The following is a 23,175-nucleotide window of genomic DNA, read 5'->3' as shown; positions in this document are numbered from 1 at the left end:
AACACGGTGAAACCCCGTCTCTACTAAGAAATACAAAAAATAGCCGGGCGAGGTGGCAGCGCCTGTAGTCCCAGCTACTCGGGAGGCTGAGGCCGGAGAATGGCGTGAACCCGGGAGGCGGAGCTTGCAGTGAGCTGAGATCCGGCCACTGCACTCCAGCCTGGGCTACAGAGCGAGACTCCGTCTCAAAAAAAAAAAAAAAAAAAAAAGAAACCAGCCTCAGACACATCTGTTCTATGAAGACTAAATGGAACAGAGAAGTAGCTATTTACTCTCAACAAACAACATTCTGCCATTTAAAAGGAAAAAGTGAACTTTGTGGGTTCCTGTTGTATTATTAGGATTTAATTTCCTTCAGATGGAGATGTGTAACTGATATTACATATTATATACTGTACAGTCACTAATATAGAGAGATTTAATATGCATTCACTATGACAATGCATCAGAGAACATGGTTGTTTGTTTTGTTTTACCTTTTTATCTTCATACCCCGGTTTAATGTTTTGCAAAAAGAATCGGCATTTCATTAAATATATAAATAAATAAAAGACTGGTTTTTCCAGATTCACTAAACAGGTGTTGCTTAAGGCCAAATTTTTATAAACTATAAAACAAAACAAAGGAGTCAGAACTCAGTTTCTATAACTGTTCCAACATGAAAAGGACTAGTTATTACCTTAGAAGAAATGTCTTATAATGAATTGAAGATTTTTATTGAATCTGAATTGGTCTCTTGCCCAACACTAATACTGACATTTTTCCTGCTGAGTTGCAATTGACAATTCACTTTTGGAAGAATTTATGGGAAAATATAGCATTATTCTATTTCCCGACCACAAGTTTTGTTTTATTTCTCACACTATATAGATGATGAGTCTCAGAGAACTGGGGGCTTCTTTGCTCCTTGATGGGGAAACCCAGCTGTGTGCTTCATGCAGGGCTGTCCATAGCCTACAGCACATGGCTTTGAACATATGAGGGGGTGTTCAACCAATGGCAACTGCAAGATCCCAGAAGGCTCCTTACACTGTGGGGACTGACGGCCTCTTATTCCCCAATAATTCCTGTGGTGTTTCCAGCTTCACTCTTACATTTGGCAAGTAGGGATGGAACGCACCGACTGCAGTGCGAATGAACTATGCACCTTATTACTTCAAACATTGAAACTCTGGTATTAAAAAATATATATTTTTTTGAGACGGAGCCTCGCTCTGTCACCCAGGCTGGAGTGCAGTGGCGCGATCTTTGCTTACTGCAACCTCCGCCTCCCGGGTGCAAGTGATTCTACTGCCTCAGCCTCCTGAGTAGCTGGGATTACAGGCACGCAGCACCACGCCCGGCTGATTTTTGTATTTTTAGTAGAGACGGGGTTTCACCATGTTGGTCAGGCTGGTCTTGAACTCCTGGCCTCGTGATCCACCTGCCTTGCCCTCCCAAAGTGCTGGGATTACAGGTGTGAGCCACCGCGCCTGGCCCATTAAATTTTTCATGTGAGAAGATATACTTGTTATCATGAACACACAAGGGAGGGATTTGATCGTAGCCAAGCATTGAGGACATGTGAGTTTGTGAGACTTGAAAAACTCTGGATACCAACATCTGATCAAGTGGAAAATTCATATGCCTAGCAAAAGTGGCCCCTGTGACTGGTGAATTTGGTGGCACTGACATTTTTTCTTTAATTGCATTGAAAGGGGATGTATCAAACAAGCTTCAGCATGTTATTTAATTATGAGATCTGTTTTAAAATGTAAGTGAAAAACCAGGATATCTAGAAGCAAGTTATAGAGAATGCAAAACCTATTCCCCTTTAGGTATTCAGCTTGATGCACCAAGTGATATTAATGGCTGTAGTCAGCTGTTGTTATTTTTGTAGTATCTAAGGAAGAGAGCGTATATGAATTCTCTTATGAACTGCTTCAGTTAACTACGAAAGGAATCAATGTGTCCAATCTCATTCAAGATTTCTTTTTGAAACATTAGCTAATACTTCATGTGTGTGGATCAATTCTTACTGAGGGTACCTCCTGCTATGCTTGGTAAAACATCGAGCTTTGCTGCCTAGAATACAAAATAAAATAAAAATAAATAAAAATGAGTAGCTATTTGTATAATGCACTATTGTGCACTTGCTGCAAGAAGTTTACCTGCAAAAACAAACAATGTTCGGTCTTCTTTATAAGGTAACAAAAACTCCACCAAGAAAAAGATCCAAAACTTTGCCTCTTCATGATTTTTTTTAAAGGAATTGGTAAGCTGGCACATCCATTTCCATATAGAAATTAGGTGGCTCCCCACTGCAACATGTTTATTTTGCAGCTAGATAAAGTTATGAAAATTACTGAAGCACTTCTCTCTTTCATCCTTCTGAGAGGGTAGTCTTCCCTTAAGTTGTCTTGGGTGCCCATCTAATTGAAGAAAGAAAGAATGCAAAAATACTATATTTTTCCGATTCTGGCATTAAAAAATAAGATTATGCAGGAAAAAAAAAAAAGACTTTCAAGTCAGATTATTTCCTTGAGAGATTTCCCAAATACTCTGTCTCCTCTTTAACATAATACAGTCCGAGCCTGGAGAATCCAGCTTATGGAATTCTCCTGTGGGCTAGAGAAGAAACCTTTGCTCCCTATGACAGCAAAGCTTCAAGACCTGCTGCTACATGGCAGAAGATATGACATTACAAAATAGACAACCCACCCGTTTTTTTCCCTGAAGGATGGTGGAAGAAGGAAGCAGAATGGAAAAGAAGAACTAGGAAAGCCAAGTACAGAGATGATGTGTGTTCCAAGCACCACCCACCTTACCCCACCCCCGCCCTACCCAGCTTAGAGGACTGAGGAAAATGCAGAATTAGGGATAGGTAGGGCTGCTCTTGTCCTAGTTCTCCCCTTGGGACGGGGCGGGGGGGGGGACGGCCTCATAGGCTGTTCTGCACCACCCAGAGAGAATCCATGTCACTTGGCAGTACAGTAGGTCAGGAGAAGATTGTGGTTGCCCCTTGTAGCTCTGTGGTATTTATATAAGATCCTGCAGCTGCTGAGTCCCTGGTGGGGAGTAGCCCAGTGGGGGTTGTTATAGTGGCAGTGGGGTGCCCTGTAGAGAGCATTATAGAGTGGGTCACCAGGCCCAGGATTAGAAGTGTCTGTAGCCCTTGAGGAACCAGGACGGGGCTGAATCAGTCAAGGAGAGATGAGATGACTGAGTGGCCACAAAGTCTTCCCACCCCCACCCTATCCCAGATGAGCCCAAGCTCTAACCAAATGAAGAGCAAAGAAAGAATGATTTCTTCTCAGGGACTGCGTTAATGATTCCCAACCATCAGCATTGAAGAAGAGGTCTGGAAGAATGTGAAGAATGCTAAGGCTTGTGTGGAGAATAGACGGGAGCATGAAGATAATCCACAGCCTGCAGGCAGGGACTTCATGGACACTCTGCATGCTGCAGCAGCCACAGAATTCAGCCACAGGTGCCAGCTGGGCGAATACCAATCAGGTGGATTAGGTCCACCACCCAGAAGATGCATAAAAAACCACACCTGTCCCCCCAGCTCCACAGAAGCTATCTTAGGGAAGAGTCAGTGGGGATACTCAAGATCAACAATGTGGAAGGCTCTTTTTCTGTCTTTCCTCCAAGAGCTGAATATTATCTGAAGAGATTACTTACTAATTGGAACTAAGATTTCACCCAGATAGGGCTAAAAGTTAGAGATTTTCTCCCCCCACTACTAGAGATTTCAGAGAGAAGTTCACAACATTTATAGATAAAAATAAAGGAGCGTATCTCAATTGTGGTATAAGTTAAATTTGTAACTATTATATTTGCTTTTGAAAGCCATAAAAGTCTGCTTATTTACAACCAAATAATGCCATAGTTGACAATTTTAAAAAATAGAAAGTTTATCCTTTACCTAACATATGAAGTAGCTATATTGAAACATGAAAATGAACACAACTAATTCATCTAAACATTGGTCTAATAAGAACATGGTGTGACCAGAGAGAAATTATTTGCTCTTATAAGAAGATTTTAGTGGGGGATAAAGCACATTGAAATAATTTTCCTTTTCTTAGAGAAACTGTTTTAACCAAATGAAAAAAATGACCATTGCAACTGATATGACAACATACTTTGCAACAATTGAGTGACTCATTTTTATGGAATTTTTTCCACTAGACATTTCATGTAGAAAAAAGCAAAAACGAAGGATACTGGTTTTCAGAAATTTCAATTCTATCCATGATTGTCTTCTATATAAATTATTTTTACTTAATTACAACTCAGTGAATATATTTTAACAAGAAAGGCTTGGGAATTTCTGAGAACTTGACTAGCATTTTCTACAAATGGCAAAGAGAGCAGTGAAGATTATGTGATTTTAGGTTTTTCTCACTTTTACACATCAAAATAAGGACTAGAAATTGATGTTGACATGAATATAGTTATTTCCAAGGGAAATGTCCTTATTTCTTGAATATCTTGGAACAAAAGCTAAAGGAGTATATATTATTTTTATATGGCAATAACTTCAATGTGTTATTATTAATTCAGGGTTATAATAAACTCTAGTTGTGTTTTCACTCTATAATTGTAATTAGTTAAAAAGTATATCCTCTCATCATTATGTCCGTGATGCTTACATGATGCTCATCATGTCAACATTCAATACATTAGCTCAGTGTCATCCCTTCCCTCCAGTGTTCTTCCAGCTGGCAGTCCTGTACATCCATTTGTCAATGGCAGCTCCTTTTCCTTCTTCATTGGCAATCAGTCTAGCTCTAGTTTGAGAAAAAAAATGATGCAATTGCCATATGATTAAGACCAGAGTTCAAAATTCAAACTCAGCACAGCTTTCCAAAGATCTGGTACTTAAGTTCCGTTCCTATAGAAGCAACTCAACACAAAGCCCACTGCCCTGATCTAAATGTAACCAAAACTTAATGCAAGCTTTCATTTACCTCTCATTTTAAACCATGTCTTGTAGGTTTTGATAAACTATATGTGTTACGAAGCAACTGGAAAAGCTAGGGCACTGTATAATCACTGTCGATGTAAAACAAATGTAGTAACTCTGTCTAAATTGTAAGAGCACATGTTGAACATAGAATCATTTCAAGCAAGCATTTTCTCATGAGCTATTTGATCTTGAAGGCTCAGCATGTTGACATTCAATACATTAGCTCAGTGTCATCCCTTCCCTCCAGTGTTCTTCCAGCTGGCAGTCCTGTACATCCATTTGTCAATGGCAGCTCCTTTTCCTTCTTCATTGGCAATTAGTCTAGCTCAAAAACGTTGGGGCCTGTACCCGACATCTCAGCCTTCCTCCCTCCTTACTGTCCTTGTTGTTGTCCAGTTATTGTATCTTCTCACATTCCAATGGGCACCAGATTCATTTTCATAAAAGTGGGTAATGTGGAAAATCCTTACATGTATAGCATTTTGTTGAAGTGTGCATTGGTTAGAGTTGAGCAATTAGAAAGATTGTCTAGATTCAAAGGCAGTTTTTCTACCAGATGTCTGCTTCTCCCGAGAAGAAAGTCTTCTCACACAGTTTCATCCCCAGGTCCCAAAGGGTCCAGTGGGGTGTCTGAGCTTGCTTCTTGGGAACAAAGACATCTGGAGTTCTCCCACACTGCCCGTGCTGTGCAGATGTCTGGGAGGCTCTCCTCTGCTGACTTGATGCTTCCATTTCTCATTGTGTCTAGGTCAGTCTGGCTGTTCACTTCGGTATCTCAGCCACCCACCCCTTCTTACTTCCAACAAGCGTTTAAAGTAGATTCCGTATTGGATGCATATACTTTTTTTCACAGTTTTATCAAGAAATCCACAAAGTACTGCAGCATGTTTACTAATGCTGCAAAGACAAGTCCCTCATACAACCCTTTTCCAATCTCCACACTGCCTCGGCTCCTGCCAGTCTCAGAGACCCTACACTTAGACCTTCCTGTTTTCCACAAGGACTCTGCCTCTTTGGCCCAGTCGTCTGGGTCACCTGAGCTCATGGCTCTCCATCCATAACCAAAGACCTATCTGAGTGCCACCCCCTTGGGAGGAACTCCTAGGAAACTCACACAAATTTTATGGATATAAAACTTACTAGATATAAAATATCTAATGGGTGTACATGAATTAATTTCTGCATATGTTTTTGGTTAACAAAAGAATTTTACATTAACAGCAGCTCCTATCAGGGTACTTAGAAAAAAAGAAAAAAACAACAAATTAGTCATAGACAAAAGGAAGCAGAGAAAGTTGGCAGGAAAGGAATAGAGATATGTGTAATGGAATACTGAAAAGATAAAAGAAGATAGTGTAAAATAACCTAAGGCCTAAGAACCAAAGCATGTGAGGATATATGAGCAAAGAGAAGTACTGAAGAACTGGGATGCTGGGAAGTAGGTGATGGGTGTCAACAACCTGAGTTACAAATTCAGAAAAAGATTTGCAGCAAATATGGCTAGTTATCTATGGGATTCCTTTTTCCTTTTCTTCTGAAATAACAAAATACTTATTTGTTTAAGGCAGAAATTTGATCAGTTCAAAATATTTAAGTTCCTAGATGCCCCCGCTTTGGCTAAGGGGCAGATGTGACACCAATGAGATGCAGGTGAATAGGGTTCTAGAGCCTTTCCTTCCATAGCAGGGGACAAAGCCTCAGAAAGAAAAGCATGTTGCTATTCCCCTCTGCTCTTTCTCCTAATTCCTGCCTGGTGAGTGCTCCTGATGCTGACAGATGCGGTAGCTATCTTGCAGCCATGATGAAGAAAACAGCATGACTAAGGACAGAAGGAGCTGAAAGGGGGATGACACACGATTTCTGATGAAAGCCTTGAGCCACGACATTTTAAAAATGAAACTAGATACCTCTTACTGAAATGATGCAGGGATTTCCAGTTAAATTTCCAGCAAAAGAATGAAAAATGGAAATTAACTATAAATCACTTATTTATGTAAAATAATATTAACATAATTTCTATTTGGGGTTCTGTCTTTGTTGCTGTATTTTAGTAAACCTTAAAATATAAGAGATTTAAAATTTACTTATAAACTGAGTCTGCCAAGTGCTTTCTATTTCTTTGTGTATGGTTTTAAGTTCTTCAGCCTTAAATAGTACTTCACTGGGTGTTTTCAGGAACTTACATCTGTTTGGGGAGGAACTGCTATGTTATAATCCTCTATGACTTTAAGTCCAAGGATATACACACCCCAGCAATCACAGTCTTATAGCCACTAATTCAATTCTTCTTACAGCTCTTGGGGTTTGGGTGTAACCCCTTGGAAGCCAAGTTATTAGCTGAATAAGGAACTAACACCTCCAACAATGCTGTTCACTCAGCAGGTTTCTTAAAAAACTGTTATCCAAGCAGCTCCTAAGGATATACACCCAAGATGAGTTATGGAGAATTAATTACTGACTCCTGAGAATCTAAGAATGGGCAGCAGCCCAGGTGTTCTCATCCTTGAATCATGCTGTTTCATAGATGCAACTTACCTTAGGTCAACTTAGTGTTTATTTTTGACAGTACAACAAGTATAGACTTCAGACATTTTTCCAGTGACTTCCTTTAGGAAATCTGAGTATATATTTGTTAACATTAATATGCGATACAAATAAGCTTTCTAAAATTTGGACAAGTGGAAAAAAGTGGTGTTTCTTTTCTTTGAATAAAAAGCAGATGTATTTAAAACATATGCATAATATATCAGTAGGTAAATTTATCAAAAGGAAAAAATGATCAATCCTATTTAAACTACCCGTTTTACAATTACAATAGTTTCTTATTCAGAAATTTATTAGGTCAACTTAAGTACTATTTATTACATCAGAACTACCGACACCTTTATTACCCTGTTTGGAAGACCGAACATGGATCAGATGTTAGTTCCACCTTAGATACAGTAAATCATTTCTTTCCATTTTAATAGCTGAAATTTAGAAAGCAAACGGACCCAGAGGGGATATGCCCACAAGCAGGAGATGAACGTGTTCCAAATGGCAGTGTATTTCCAAGGAGACTTACAGGCTTTTTATTCCAAGGATTGGCTCAATACTTCATTACTCAGAAAATGTGTTTGATCAGGCGAGACCTTCAGATTTGAGCTCCTCTGCTGTCAGGGGAATGCTAATGACTGTCTGACAGCTTGTCACAGACATTGGATTTTTTTTTCCCTAGCATCCCTGGCCAGATTTCCTCTTTTCTGGCAGCTGTGCTGGTGCAGACTGCCAAGAGGCACCATACCCACCATCTTGAGAGGATTCTGTTTCCAGCAAGCCTTCTTTTACTGTCATCTATGTATTACATCTCTATTTCAAGTCTCTCTAGAATTTATAGCCATACTGGGGGTTTAGTTTCAATTTGCATTTGTTTGTTATGTGGCTTTACATGACTTTTTGTCTACTTCATGATCTGTCTGATCTTCCCAGTAGATCAAAGTACTCAGAGGATCTGATTCTCTTTGACATAGAGAAGCTCCCCAGAGACCATGCCTTTGATTTCATTTATAGCCCTTTAGGATAGTGTTTCCCCTTCAAACTCTCTTGCAGACTGGTAAATGTCCTAAATTATTGAGTGGGGAATAGAAGGAAGGGAGTAGGAAGTGAAACCCAAGACAAGTCACAATACCTGTTCATAAAAGGGAGGGGTTGCTAGGCAGGAAATCTTTGCCACTCTGGTCTTATCTCTTAAAGAACACTACCCAGGATTGCTCATCAATCATTGTCAACTATTTACTTTTACCTTAGGGTAAAATGACCTTATATGCAGGTAGTAGTAATTATTAGAGTAATATATGATGCCTAAACAGTATCTGCAGGTGGTAATAACAAATTAGAGTTGTGACAGGGCAGTGCTTCACAAGTGTTCCAACTCAAGGTACAATCTCAAACTTGTTCCAGCTAGTACATGCCCAAGTATAGGGGTTAGGGGCTTTGTCTTCTACAACTTCACCATTCCTAAGGTGTTTAGATCCAAGTCTCTAATAACTTATTACTCTGGTTTTTAAAAAGGACAGTTGTTCACATGAGAATAATTTCAATAGGGCTGAGATTTTTTGGAGCATGGTAGATGGGCATCACTCCTACCAAGGCTTGCAGGCAAAGAGGAAGTCAGACATTGACATTTCTCAGCATGGGTACATGTGCTGCAAGTCACCTATTGGTCAGTTGTGAGAGCAGGTGCAGGAGAGTGTATATACAAGTCAATGCTGGGAGAGGCATGTATAAGAGCTGAGGGCTTATAGAAAAGCTTGGGCAAAGTAAGGGGTATGGTTGAGCCAGGAAGTCTATGAAAATGAAAAGGCCGGGGTTAGAACCTCAGACCTCAGATCTTGGTTAAATCCTAAAAACTGCTCATTGTGCTTCTGTTGCAGACAATACATAGGAGTGAATGAGACAGAAAGTGAGACTATGAGGATGATTAAGAAGAGCAAGTACAACATGGCTGAGACTAAGTGTCCAGGGAGTTGAGAATAAGTGGCCTATTGTCATGTCCTATATAAGTAGAGTATGTGGATGGGAGGCCAAGAACACACCAACAAATAAAATGTTGAATACATCAGTCAAGGGCCTATTGAGATGATCAGGATGCTGGCTATTGGAATGTTTGTCCTCCCACCCCACCCCAGAAGAGGACCTTCTTGGCTTGTTCACTGCTGTTTCCCAGCCTGGCACACAGCAGGTGCACAATGAATATTCATTAAAATCAATGATTAACTAAACTGGCTAGTATTCTATCTCACTTTCATTACTGGAGAACTGAAGAGCCACCTAGCCTACAAAAACTCATTCTGGATTTAGAAGCAATAAGAAAACATGCATTCACATAAAATCAGAGAATCCTTCTAATGTTTCTTCATGTGTCTATCTTTTCCCATCCCCAACACCATTTATTTATTTTTCTTGACCTGCAAAGGATCTGTTTTGTCCATGATGAGTCCCAAAAATAGCCCCCAAAGTGGTTCTCCTCACCTACCCCACCCCACCGATGCTGCATCACATGGTAGGGTGTTACCTTGCTCCTCCATGCAGGGAGCTTTTCTCAGTACCACTAAGGTACCAGGGAAGTGGAAACTCGGAACAATTTTTCCCAATATAGATAAAGCCTGGATTAAAAAGTATGGTGATACATAGGCAAGGGGTAGATGGGGCCTTCCTAGAGGACACGATGTCTTCCTGAATTTAATCCATTAATAATCAACAAAGCAGCCCTACTGATTTAATGCCTAGGCTTTGCTGCCTGACTATATTTAACAAAGCTTTCGAATGGTAGGGTGATTTCCTACAGGAATACTGAGTTTTTTCCAGGGACAGATGTAGCCTTGGTACATTGTCTGGTTATGTAGAAGTTTTTTTTGTTTTTTTTTTTTTAACTGCACTTGTGCTGTTCTCCTTTTTTCAGCTCGTAGCTGGAGACCCTTTGCTGCTACCTCAAAACCTTTTTGAAATTAACCAGTAATAAATAAGATCTTTCTCTATAGACAGCTTTTTCCAAAGGAATAAAAGAATTAGAAAATATGGAGGATCCATAGTATGCATGCCTTTGGTTTACTGAGGTCCCTTAGGTGATATGGAATTCTTTAAAAATATAGATAGATTTTGATAACATCATAATCAAGATCCTAACAAATCACTAGCATCCATCAGACTATAAAGTTTCTGAGCAATTCTCTCCCCAACCCCCATCCTGAGCCTAACATTGTGACTTGCTCACAGCCTCACTGTATAGATAATGGTTAGATAAATGAAAGCATTCATTAATCAATGTGATGTGAAGAATTTGGATAAGTGATTCCTATTTCTCTCAGTCTAACAAGGGGAAGTAGTCCAATAAACATATCTGTAAGTTTGATAGAATTTGTAAGTTCTTTTGAATATTTGGAAATCTGATTTCATTTTTAAGACACACAGAGTCTATTATGATAGAGCAGTGAATTTTATTCAGTTAGGTAATTTTGTGCTTATTTTTAACCAGTTTGTTGTTTTTCTTCTTTCTTGTGGTTTTCACTATAGTATTCATGGATCCTATTAACAGTAAAGAAAGTGGCAGACGCCAGGCATGATAGCTCATGCCTGTACCCAGCACACTGGGAGGCTGAAGCAGAATTATTTGAGGCCAGGAGTTCAAGACCAGCCTGGGCAACACAGTGAGACCCTTTTTGTTGGTTTTTTGTTTTGTTTTGTTTTTTAAGGAGAAAGTGGAGATAATAGGTTACTCCATGGTGAGGCTTGGGATGGTGGTGGGAATGGAGTGGAGGAAGGACTCCCTTCCCAATGACTAGATATGTCTTAATTTGTAAGAGGGCTCTCTCCCTTGTGACTTTCTCTCCTTTACCTATGTCAACTTTGTGTTGGGAGTGTTCAGTACAATATGTGAATGGAAAATTCAGAAATGAATGTACCAATAGAAATAAAGATACATGTGGGTGTTGCTTTTTTACTTTTTCAATGAAGATCTGATCCTTTGGTGCTTTACTTGGTCCTAATCCCACTTTTCTGTGAGTTGTGGCTGAGGACTTGTCCTTAATTATAAGATTCTGGTTGTTGAAGCTGTTGTTTACGCATGAAGGACTACTCAGAATATCACTGTAATTACACATCTGCCCCTCTGAGTTCTTCAAAAATAGAAACATGACTGATATGTTTGGAAAAGGTTAAAAATATGCTTAGTGCTAAAAGGAAAATGAGCTAAAAATTTCCTGGTATTTTATTATAGTTCTATATTTTATGATGATCTTTATTGCAATAGTAGTATCTTGACTTTATAAAATTCTTTCATGTTTTAACCCTTGATGTCCATACTTTTGCTTCTGGGAATATCATGCAGGCTTGATGTAACCATTTTGCTTATAAGAAAAGCAAATTGGGTCAGGCACAGTGGCTCACACCTTTAATCCAAGCACTTTGGGAGGCCAAAGGGGACAGAACACTTGAGTCCAGGAGTTCGAGACCAGCCTGGGCAACATGGTAAAAACCTTGTCTCTACTGAAAATACGAAAATTTGCCAAGTGTGGTGACACACGCTTATAATCCTAGCTACTCAGGAGGCTGAGGCATGATCTTTTGTCAATTTAGTTTACAGGGCCCCAGCCACAGAACGTAGAAGGGTAAAAGAAAAGATCTCCCCTGCAATGCAATAGAAGAGTTTAAAGGATGTGACTCAGGGTAGGCCAGAGATCCACAAGTGGTTCATTTCTGTTGTCAAAATAAGTACAGTGAAAATACCTGTGAAAAGTAATAATTTAGAGACTATTAGTAAATAGTTCTTTGGCATAAGGTCATTTGTCATATTATTTGGCTGGGGAAGGAACTTAGGTCATCCTCAGCTCTGGGATGCCTACACGGCAGGCAGATTGGTGCTTTTTGTAGCCTCACATAAGACAGAAACAAGCAGAGGGCAAAAGATAGAACTCAGCAGGAGAAAGTCTAGTTGACAGAGCAGGAGCATCGCCATCTTGGACAAGCACTGCCATTTTAAAGTTCACCTTGATCCCAAACTGCCTAAATCCAAGGGCATCAGCCTAATGGCTAAGGTCAGCATGACCATAAGCCACAAATGACATCTCTGACCACAAACATTCCAACCATAAGATAAACCCCTCCCGAACCAGAGACATGCCAGCCCCAAGATAACCTCCCCTCCAACCGGAGACATTCCAACCCTGCAATAAACTTCTCCCCCACACAGAAACATTCCAAGCCTGTGGTAAGTTCTTTCACCCTGAACCCTGAAATAGTCTTAGAGTATTTCTTTCCTCTTTAACTCTTACATTTCATGCCAAAACCCATGATGGGTGTCAGAAGTAGAGGTTCTCTTGCAACCCAGGAAACAATGGACAGCAGCTGCTCATCCTGCTGGATCCTGAGAGTCTCTGGCCGCCCACCCTGTCTTGTCTCTCACTTCACTTTTCAAGCCATTTGCATGAGAAGGACAACTAACCTGAAGGGGACTGCAAGGCTCGGGCTGCGGCTACTCTCCAGTGAGCCCTCAAAACCCTCAGGTCTCAGGAATCCATCTCCAACCACCTGCAACAAGTATTTCGTTCTCTCTTCTCTCCCTCTGTCTTTCCCTTTTTCCCTCTCTCCCTCCCTCTCCCACACACATGCACAGCTCCACTCCAAGAGGCCCTTTGCTGATTCCAACCAGAACATCCAACATCACACACTAATCCAGCTGACTGGTAAGGGCTGCCCTCCCCTGGCTTTCTCATGGTACCTGGGAACTCAGGTCTGCTGTCCCGGCTCAGAGGACCAGTGTGACTAAGCTAGAAGAAATCTTGGGGATGCCTAGTTTCTTCTTAGCTTGACCATCCTCTTTAGAAAGAGGATTCTGGGTCTCTGTCTTTTGTCTGGGGATGCCTAGAACCAAAACAGACATCATCGGCCTCTTCTCACCAGTTCACATAGGTGCCAAACAATCCCACATTCCTACATCCTCTACACTGGGCTGTCTCCTTCATAAACTCCCCAGACTTGCCTTGCAGGGAAGCATAAAGCCAAAGCATTTAGCCTTTTCTTGCAACACTGCCTGGTCCCAATACAAATTTTCTTTTTTTTTTTTTTTAAGTATACTTTAAGTTCTAGGGTACATGTGCACAACGTGCAGGTTTGTTACATATGTATACATGTGCCATGTTGGTGTGCTGCACCCATTAATTTGTCATTTACATTAGGTATATCTCCTAATGCTATCCCTTCCCCCACCCCATGACAGGTCCTGGTATATCAGTGATGTTCCCCTTCCTGTGTCCAAGTGTTCTCATTGTTCAATTCCCACCTATGAGTGAGAACATGTGGTGTTTGGTTTTCTGTTCTTGTGATAGTTTGCTGAGAATGATGGTTTCTAGCTGCATCCATGTCCCTACAAAGGACACGAACTCATCCTTTTTTATGGCTGCATAGTATTCCATGGTGTATATGTGCCACATTTTCTTAATCCAGTCTGTCACTGATGGACATTTGGGTTGGTTCCAAGTCTTCGCTATTGTGAATAGTGCCGCAATAAACATACATGTGCATGTATCTTTATAGTAGCATGATTTATAATCCTTTGGGTGTATACCCAGTAATGGGATGGCTGGGTCAAATGGTATTTCTAGTTCTAGATCCTTGAGGAATCGCCACACTGTCTTCCACAATGGTTGAACTAGTTTACAGTCCCACCAACAGTGTAAAAGTGTTCCTATTTCTCCACATCCTCTCCAGTACCTGTTGTTTTCTGACTTTTTAATGATCACCATTCTAACTGGTGTGAGATGGTATTTCATTGTGGTTTTCATTTGCATTTCTCTGATGGCCAGTGATGATGAGCATTTTTTCATGTGTCTGTTGGCTGCATAAATGTCTTCTTTTGAGAAGTGTCTGTTCATATCCTTTGCCCACTTTTTGATGGGGTTGTTTTTTTCTTGTAAATTTGTTTGAGTTCTTTGTAGGTTCTGGATATTAGCCCTTTGTCAGATGAGTAGATTGCAAGACTTAGGATTGTCTTGGCAATGCAGGCTCTTTTTTGGTTCCATATGAACTTTAAAGTAGTTTTTTCCAATTCTGTGAAGAAACTCATTGGTAGCTTAATGGGGATGGCATTGAATCTATAAATTACCTTGGGCAGTATGGCCATTTTTACAATGATGAACATTGATGCAAAAATCCTCAATAAAATACTGGCAAACCGAATCCAGCAGCACATCAAAAAGTTTATCCACCATGATCAAGTGGGCTTCATCCCTGGGATGCAAGGCTGGTTCAACATATGCAAATCAATAAACATAATCCAGCGTATAAACAGAACCAAAGACAAAAACCACATGATTATCTCAATAGATGCAGAAAAGGCCTTTGACAAAATTCAACAGCCCTTCATGCTAAAATCTCTGAATAAATTCGGTATTGATGGAATGTATCTCAAAATAGTAAGAGCTATTTATGACAAACCCACAGCCAATATCATACTGAATGGGCAAAAACTGGAAGCATTCCCTTTGAAAACTGGCACAGGACAGGGATGCCCTCTCTCACCACTCCTATTCAACACAGTGTTGGAAGTTCTGGCCAGGGCAATCAGACAGGAGAAAGAAATAAAGGGTATTCAATTAGTAAAAGAGGAAGTTAAATTGTCCCTGTTTGCAGATGACATGATTGTATATTTAGAAAACCCCACTGTCTCAGCCCAAAATCTTCTTAAGCTGATAAGCAACTTCAGCAATGTCTCAGGATACAAAATCAATATGCAAAAATCACAAGCATTCTTATACACCAATAACAGACAAACAGAGAGCCAAATCATGAGTGAAGTCCCATTCACAATTGCTTCAAAGAGAATAAAATACCTAGGAATCCAACTTACAAGGGATGTGAAGGACCTCTTCAAGGAGAACTACAAACCACTGCTCAATGAAATAAAAGAGGACACAAACAAATGGAAGAACATTCCATGCTCATGGATAGGAGGAACCAACACAAATTAGATAACGACAGCCGATGGCCCAAAAGTTGAACCTTTGACTTTCAAATTCTCAAGGACCTTGACAACTTTATAACTAGGAACAGTGATTGGCAAGAGGTTCTCTATGTTCTGACTTTCTCCTACCTTAGCTCCTGACCCTCCCTATGTCAAGCTTACACTCCTTATGAAATCCTTCTTAATGAAAACCCTCCCTGGGTCTCTTCCTCCAAATTCCTTCCCCTGTAACCCCTTCCTCCAAAACCCCTTTTGACCCTGAAGATGAACCCCCTCCATATTTCTCATGCCCCTGCATTCACTCCTCACCCATCTGAACTCTCCACCCCAGTGGCCCCTCCTGACCCCAAGCCTTCAGCCCAAATCCTGCTCCTCCTCCTTCTCCACCTGCTACCCGTTCACAAACTACTCCAACCAGTCAAACCACCTCTGCCATTCTCCCTCTCCAGGAAGTGGTTGGGGTTGAAGGCATTGCTCGTATTCATGTCCCATTCTCCATATCTGATTTGTTGCAGATCAAACAGTATCTGGGATCTTTCTCTGAAAATCCCTCTCATTATCACAGGAAATTCCTACACATAACCCAAACCTTTAATTTAACTTGGCCTGATGTTTGTAAAATTTTAACCTCCACCCTCGCTCCTGGTGAAAAAGAACACATCTGGCATTCAGCTGAAGTCCACAGAGATGAACTCCATAACCAAGCCCCTATACAAAATCCAGTGGCCAATGATGCAGTCTCCCATAGAGACCCAGATTGGACTTACCAACAGAGAGACAATGGCATCATGCGAAGAGACCACATGATTACCTATCTCCTCGTGGGCATGGACAAAAATGCCCAAAGGCAGTTAGTTAATTATGAGAAACTTGGAGGAAGTACACGGGAGCCCAAGGAGAATCCTGCCCTTTTCTTATCACGCCTCACTGAAGCTATGCTAAAATATACCAATCTGGACCCAGAATCTAGAGAAAGGCAAACTTTTCTCCACCTCCAATTTATTTCCCAGCCTGCCCCAGATATCCGGAAAAAAAATTACAAAAATTAGAGAAGGGTCCCCAGACATCTCAGCAGGACCTCCTAAATGCAGCCGTCCGTGTCTTTGAGATGAGGAACAAAAAATTCAAAAAGACAAATATCTCTGTCCAAAATACCAGATGCTCGCCTCTGCTGTCCAAAAATCAGTTACACAAAAGCCTCCCAATAACCCAAAGGGAAACTGCCTCACCTCTCCAGAAGTCTGTTTCCAATGTGGCAACCTTGGACACTGGGCAAAGTCTTGTCCTGGCCCCTTGCCAAGCCATGTTCAACTTGTGGTCTTTAGGGACACTGGAAAATGGACTGCTCTCAATGGGGACACCCTCCCTATTTGGTGTGGCCCATAATGAGGCCTCCTGACCATCACAGGAGGAATTCTCTTCACTGCTGGCACTAACAATGGAAGACTGAGGGTGCCCAGGATCCTTTGTCCCCACATCCAGTTAGTCCATGGAACCCAGGGTAATTGGGACGGTATCTGATAAGATTATTTCTTTTGGATACTGGGGTGAGCCTATCAATATTAGCCAAATATCAATGCCCATCATAACATTCATCCATTTCTGTTGTTGTCATGAAGGCCATACAAGAAACCCCATACAAAACACTGCCACATTGTATTCAACATACCATCAGGCTTTTACACTTTTTCGCTGAATGTGGGTAACAGATATCCAAAAGGAAGGCCCAATTAACCTCTTCAAAAATCTCATACCTAGGATTAATTGTAACTCTAAATACTTGAGAAATTCCACCAGCACGAAAGCAAGGTGCTCAACAAATGCTTTTTCCTAAAACAAAAAGGGACTTACTTTCTTTCCTTGGATTAGCGAGATATTTCCGATTATGGATAGCAAATTTTGCCATTATCGCTAAACCTCATTATGACCATACAAAAGGAAATCTTAACCAAACACTCGTTCTCACTCCAGACCTTTATCGTGCTTCCTGTCACCTAAAATGTGCCTTATTACCGGCTCCTGCTTTAGGCCTTCCAACTCCCTGAGACCCTTTATTCTATATTTACATAGTTCTCATAATCAGGCCCTTGGACTCTTAGCCCAACCCATGGGAGATTCCCTCCAAATTGTGGCATATTTTTCAAAACAACTAGACTCCATTTACAAAAGCTGGCCCCTTTGCTTAAAAATTTTGGCCACAGCCTCTCTGAATATCCCTGAGGCACAAAAACTCACATTCTATGAACACCTTCAGGTATTTTCTTCTCATAGTCTGCAAAATATGCTCAGCCATAAGGCACTCACCTCCATCTCATTCTCTCACATGCAAGCCTTACATTCAACTCTCCTTCAACAATTCTATCTCTTCATTAGATGCTCCCCACCAATCCCACCACTCTTTTGCCTTCAACACCAATTTTGGACCCCAACCAACACTCAAGCTCTGATTTAATTGAAAGTTCTTTCATCATGTTTCACCACCTTACTTCTACTCACATAAAGGGAGCCCCAGACAGGTTTACAGATGGCAGCGCATCAAAAAAACCCTCCCATCCAAGCAGGATTTGCCGTCATTGAGGGATATCATGATGATACTCACTCTCTCCCACCTAGAAAAGTCATAGAGCCTGCCCCCTTGCCTTTGGGCACATCCTCCCAACAAGCAGAATTAGTTGCCCTAATAAGAGCACTAACCCTAGCAAAAAACACACAAGTTAATAGATACACCAATTCTAAATGTGCCTATAACATCACCCATTCCAGTGCCTAAATTTGGAGTGAGCAAGTCTATCTCACGGCTAAGGGAACTCCTATCATTAATGAAAAACTAATCTATTATTTACTAAAGGCAGCTTTACTTCCAGAAAAGGTTGCAGTTACCCATTGCAGAGGACATCAATCAGATAAAAGCCACATTTTGGTAGGAAACCATGACGCTGACTATCGGGCAAAATACACCTCAACCAATTATCCAATGCCCCAGTACCTATTTCCCCTCGTACAACATATCCCCTCCTTTTATCCAGAACACCAAATACAACAACTAGTCATGATGGGAGCACAATTCAAACCCCCATACTGGTTCATACAAAACAAATTAGTCCTGCCTGACCTTGAAAAAAACAACCCTTTTATGGGACATTCACAACCTCTTCCAGACTAGCCGTTCCCCTCTACAACATTTCTTAAGTTCCCATACAGGAACAACTGAAAGCCATTCCCCATCAATGTTCTATTTGCCAAAAAGCTTCACCCCACTCCCACACCAGACCCCCTTCTTTCCTAACCCATCAAGCCAGGGACACCTTCCAGGACAGGATTGGCAAATTGCTTTTACCCATATGCCCCCAGTTAAAAAGGTTCAATTTCCTCTAATTCTGCTCAATACCTTTTCAGGATGGGTCAAGGCTTTTCCCATGACCAAAAACAGGCTTCTACTGTCACCTCAAAATTAATAGCAGAAAGCATACCCAGGTTCAGGGTGCCTCTTTCTTTTCAATTCAACAATGGTCCTGAATTCATCTCTCAAATTGCTCAAACACTTGCACAAACTCTACAAATCACCTGGAAGCTACACATCCCCTGTCAACCTCAAATCTTCAGGAAAGGTTGAAAAAATGAATGGCATTCTAAAAAACACCCTCACCAGGTACTCCAAACACATAAAGACTGGGTTACACTTTTACCTTTGGCCCTCTTAAAAATTGGGGCACTCCCAGGTAAACCCGTAATGCTCAGCCCCTTTGAACTCATGTATGGAAGACCACTCGCCCCCTTTGTTCGACCTCAGGGTCAAGCGCCAATTCTACCAAATCTTCTCATTTCCCCTCTTCTACATACCATCCACCATTTCATTTGGGAATATGCTGACAAATACCTGCCACAATCCATTGCCAACTCCTCTAATCCCTTCCTACAGTCAGGAGATTGGGTTCTGATAAAAGATCCCAGTCCTACCCCCAATTCCCCCTCGCACTTAAATGGAAGGGACTTTACCAAATCATCCTTATGACGCCCATGGCAGCAAAACTCCAGGGACTCCCCAACTGAATTCATTATATTTCTCTCAAGAAAACAGATTTCCCTTCCCCACATACCCAAACAACCAAATCTAAAACCCCTTCAGCCTTCTCTTGTGTCTCCGTAAGACCCACTTCCCTTTGCCTCACTTGAATCCTGTAAGAAAAGGAAGAGAAATCCACATAAGCCACTTATGTCTCTTTCTCTACCAAACTTTCATCACTTCTTAACCAACCTTGTTACAGACCTTCAGTAGTACCCTTATGAAACTCCCATTATACATCCTGATCAGCTCCTTACTGTTCTATGGGACCTATGGCTTCAAGGAACTTTCTAGGACTTTACTCCTATCCAAATAACCTTTTTCTCTTTTTGCTTTTTTTTTTTTTTTAAATATAAATTCCCTGAGTATATGAACCTTACCAATGCAACCAATCCTCATTGCTCTCAAGCTAGAATGCTCTATAAACCGTACACAATCTCTTGCTGCAAGCTAACTCCTCCTTTGCTCTGGAATCCTGGATGTGCTTATCACTGTCTTCCTCAGCTTACACAGCCCTTCCTGTACCCCTTTATGACCTTTTAAGAGGAAGCATAACCCTAATTTATAAACTCCAAAGAGCTTCCTTTTCTGAAAGAGCTGACACCCTGGTCAGTAATTATCCCACTTCCAGGGCCAGTCAGGCTAACAAATTATTTCAAACCTATTACAACTCCCTACAATGCTTCAAGCCCCAAGGCCCTCCCATTGAAGTCCCTATAACTAAATATACCCCCTTTTACAAGAAGCTTCACTTTGCTTTTCAGCCTCTGAGGGAAATCTCCCTGTAAGATCCTTAACACCTAACCAATGCAACCGCACCATCATTATTAATCACCTCTGTGACCATCAGGCTAACTGATTTGACTACCAAGTGTCACCTGAAGCAAACGGAACATTTCTGCATTTGACTTGTTTTATGGCCTCTCCCTTAAGCAATGCCTCCAGCCTAACTTGTGCTGTCCCTGGTGCCCATCTTTTTCCATGGCTTAATGTCAATGGTACAACATCGATCACATTAAATGTGTAAAAAATAACTCTTCCTATATTTCTACTACAATAAGTGTCTCTCTGGCCTCCTCCTTGTCCATCTGGAGTAATGAACCACAGGAAAGAAAAAACACTCCATCTTTAATTCACTTATTCTCTTTCCATATCTCTGCCTATATTTAAGACAAAGGTTTGTTCTTTTTGTGTGGCACCAACACATATCTTTGTCTCCCCACCAACTGGACTGGAACCTGTACCTTAGTTTATCTATCTCCTCCACACTAGACTAGTTCCCCCAATTAACCTTTGCCCATCCCATCCATTCAATAGGTTAGGAAAAGAAGGGCCATCCACATCCTTCCCTTAATGGCTGCTTTGGGTATAACCTCTGGACTTGGATGGGAACAGGCAGATTAGTCATCTCCTTAACATACTTTAAGGCTCTTTCAACAGAACTACAGGCCTCTTTAGAAGATATAGCCCGAAGCCTTCTAAGAGTCCAAGACTAACTAGACTACTCGACTCTGGTACGGTCCTCCAAAACAGGTGGGGACTAGATCCTATAACCGTTGAAAAAGAGGCCTCTGCCTCTCATTGGGTGAAGAATGTTGTTTCTGTATCTATCAATCAGGCCTAGTACCACTGCTGAAAAACTTAAAGGGCTAAAAAGCTAAGGGTATAACAAAACAACCAAATAGATTATTGGTTTGAGAACAAAATCATAGCATGGGTCATCCCACCTCTGGGCCCTCTCCTAATGATACGTCTAGGCCTAATGTTCTTAGACTGCCTAATTACCCTTTTTCAAAGATTTTTAACCGACAGGATCATGGCCATTTCACAATTACCCCAAGACATCTACATCCTGCAGTCAATCTGAGACCAAAAAACTCTCCATCCCCTCGTCAACAGGAAGTAGCCAGAAAGAACACACCACCCCTCATCCTTTTTATAACTATAGAGTCTGGATTGACAGAGCAGGAAGATTGCCATCTTGGACAAGCATCGCCATTTTAAAGTTCACCTTGATCAAAAACCACCTAAATCCAAAGGGCATCAGCCTAATGGCTAAGGTCAGCGTGACCATAAACCACAAATGTCACTTCTGACCAGAAACATTCCAACCATAAGATAAACCCTTCCCCGATCAGAGTCATGCCAGCCCCAAGATAACCTCCCCTCCAACCAGAGACATTCCAACCCTGCAAATAAACTTCTCCCCCACACAGAAACATTCCAAGCCTGTGATAAGTTCTCTCACCCTGAATTAAATACTCTTAGTCTGTAAGAGAGAAGTCTCCTGACCAAAATCGGTCTGAAGTCCCTCTCAGGTTTATTCTCCAAAATAAACCTGTCTTTGATGGTTGAGCTGCTTTTCATGTTTCTTTCCTCTTTAGCTCTTACACTAGTGCTCTAGTGCTACTTCACTATTTTTTTCTAGAACAGCTGGAATTCTCTTTTTAGATAGAATGGGACTCAGGGAGATTTGATCACTTCATAAATTTTTTTTCAAAGCAGGTCCCAATTCTTTCCATCCCTTTCAACAATCTTCAGTGCCTTATAATAGATTAAATGACGGTTTCTAATAAATGACAATATTCTAGCTTAGTAGACAATATACCAAATGGAGAGGGAGAGTTTTGCATAGTCTTAAAGTAATAATAGCTAAATAAAATATAATCATCAACTTAAAGATAACTCTAATTACCACACAATATGAACAATTTCCATATAATTAACTGTTGTTTAGGCTATAGAGTAACAAAGACAGCTCTCTGGTTTTCTTGTAGGTAGAATACATATTGGTTTGGCAGATGTTTTACTTACTATCAATTGCTTTTCAATAGATAGTTGCCTTTCCTTTGCAGTGAATTCAACACAATCCACTTTAAAACAACAAATGTTTATTGAGTAATCACTATACACAAGGGAATATGTTAGGCCTGAGAAGAAAAACAAAAATAAGCCTCAATACTTTCTCTTGAGATAGTAATAAAAAGGAATAAAATGTATGTGTAAATTATGATGATCTGTGGCAGCAGAAGATAAGTGAATAAATGTATTTCATCTGGGTGGAAAAGTTTTGTCTTACATTTGTGATGATACTAGAAGGTAGGCAAGATTTAAAGGACTGAGACGAAGGAGTTTCCAAGAAAAGGGAACACTGCCTATGAAAATATGAGGCAGATAATCTTGGAGTGTCTTAGATTTTTCAAGTTTCTATAACAAAATATAAACCACAAGGCTTATAAACAACAGCAATTTATTTCTCACTGTTCTAGATGCTGGTCCAAGATCAAGGCACCAGCAGATACAGTGTCTGGTAAGAGCCCATTTCCTGGCTCACAGCTGACACCTTTCTTGCTGTGTCCTTACGTGGTAAAAGGGGCTAGCTAGCTCTCTGGAGTATCTCTTACAAGCGTACTAATACCTGTCATGAGGGTGGAGGCTTGATTATCTAACACCTCATAAAGGCCTCACCTCCTATTACCATCACCTTGGACATTAGGATTTTACCATATAAATTTGGGGAGGACATAAACAATCAGACTATAGCAGTGTGTTTTCAGGGAAGAATGAGAGATGTGGTTGACAGAAATTTAAGGTTATCACAATAGAGTGGGACTAGTTTGTGCTTTTTTTTTTTGGACACGGAGTCTCGCTCTGTCACCC

The sequence above is a fragment of the Macaca mulatta genome, chromosome 3 (assembly GCF_049350105.2).
Source record: "Macaca mulatta isolate MMU2019108-1 chromosome 3, T2T-MMU8v2.0, whole genome shotgun sequence".
Taxonomy (NCBI): Eukaryota; Metazoa; Chordata; class Mammalia; order Primates; family Cercopithecidae; genus Macaca; species Macaca mulatta.
Note: the sequence above shows the minus strand (reverse complement) of the source record.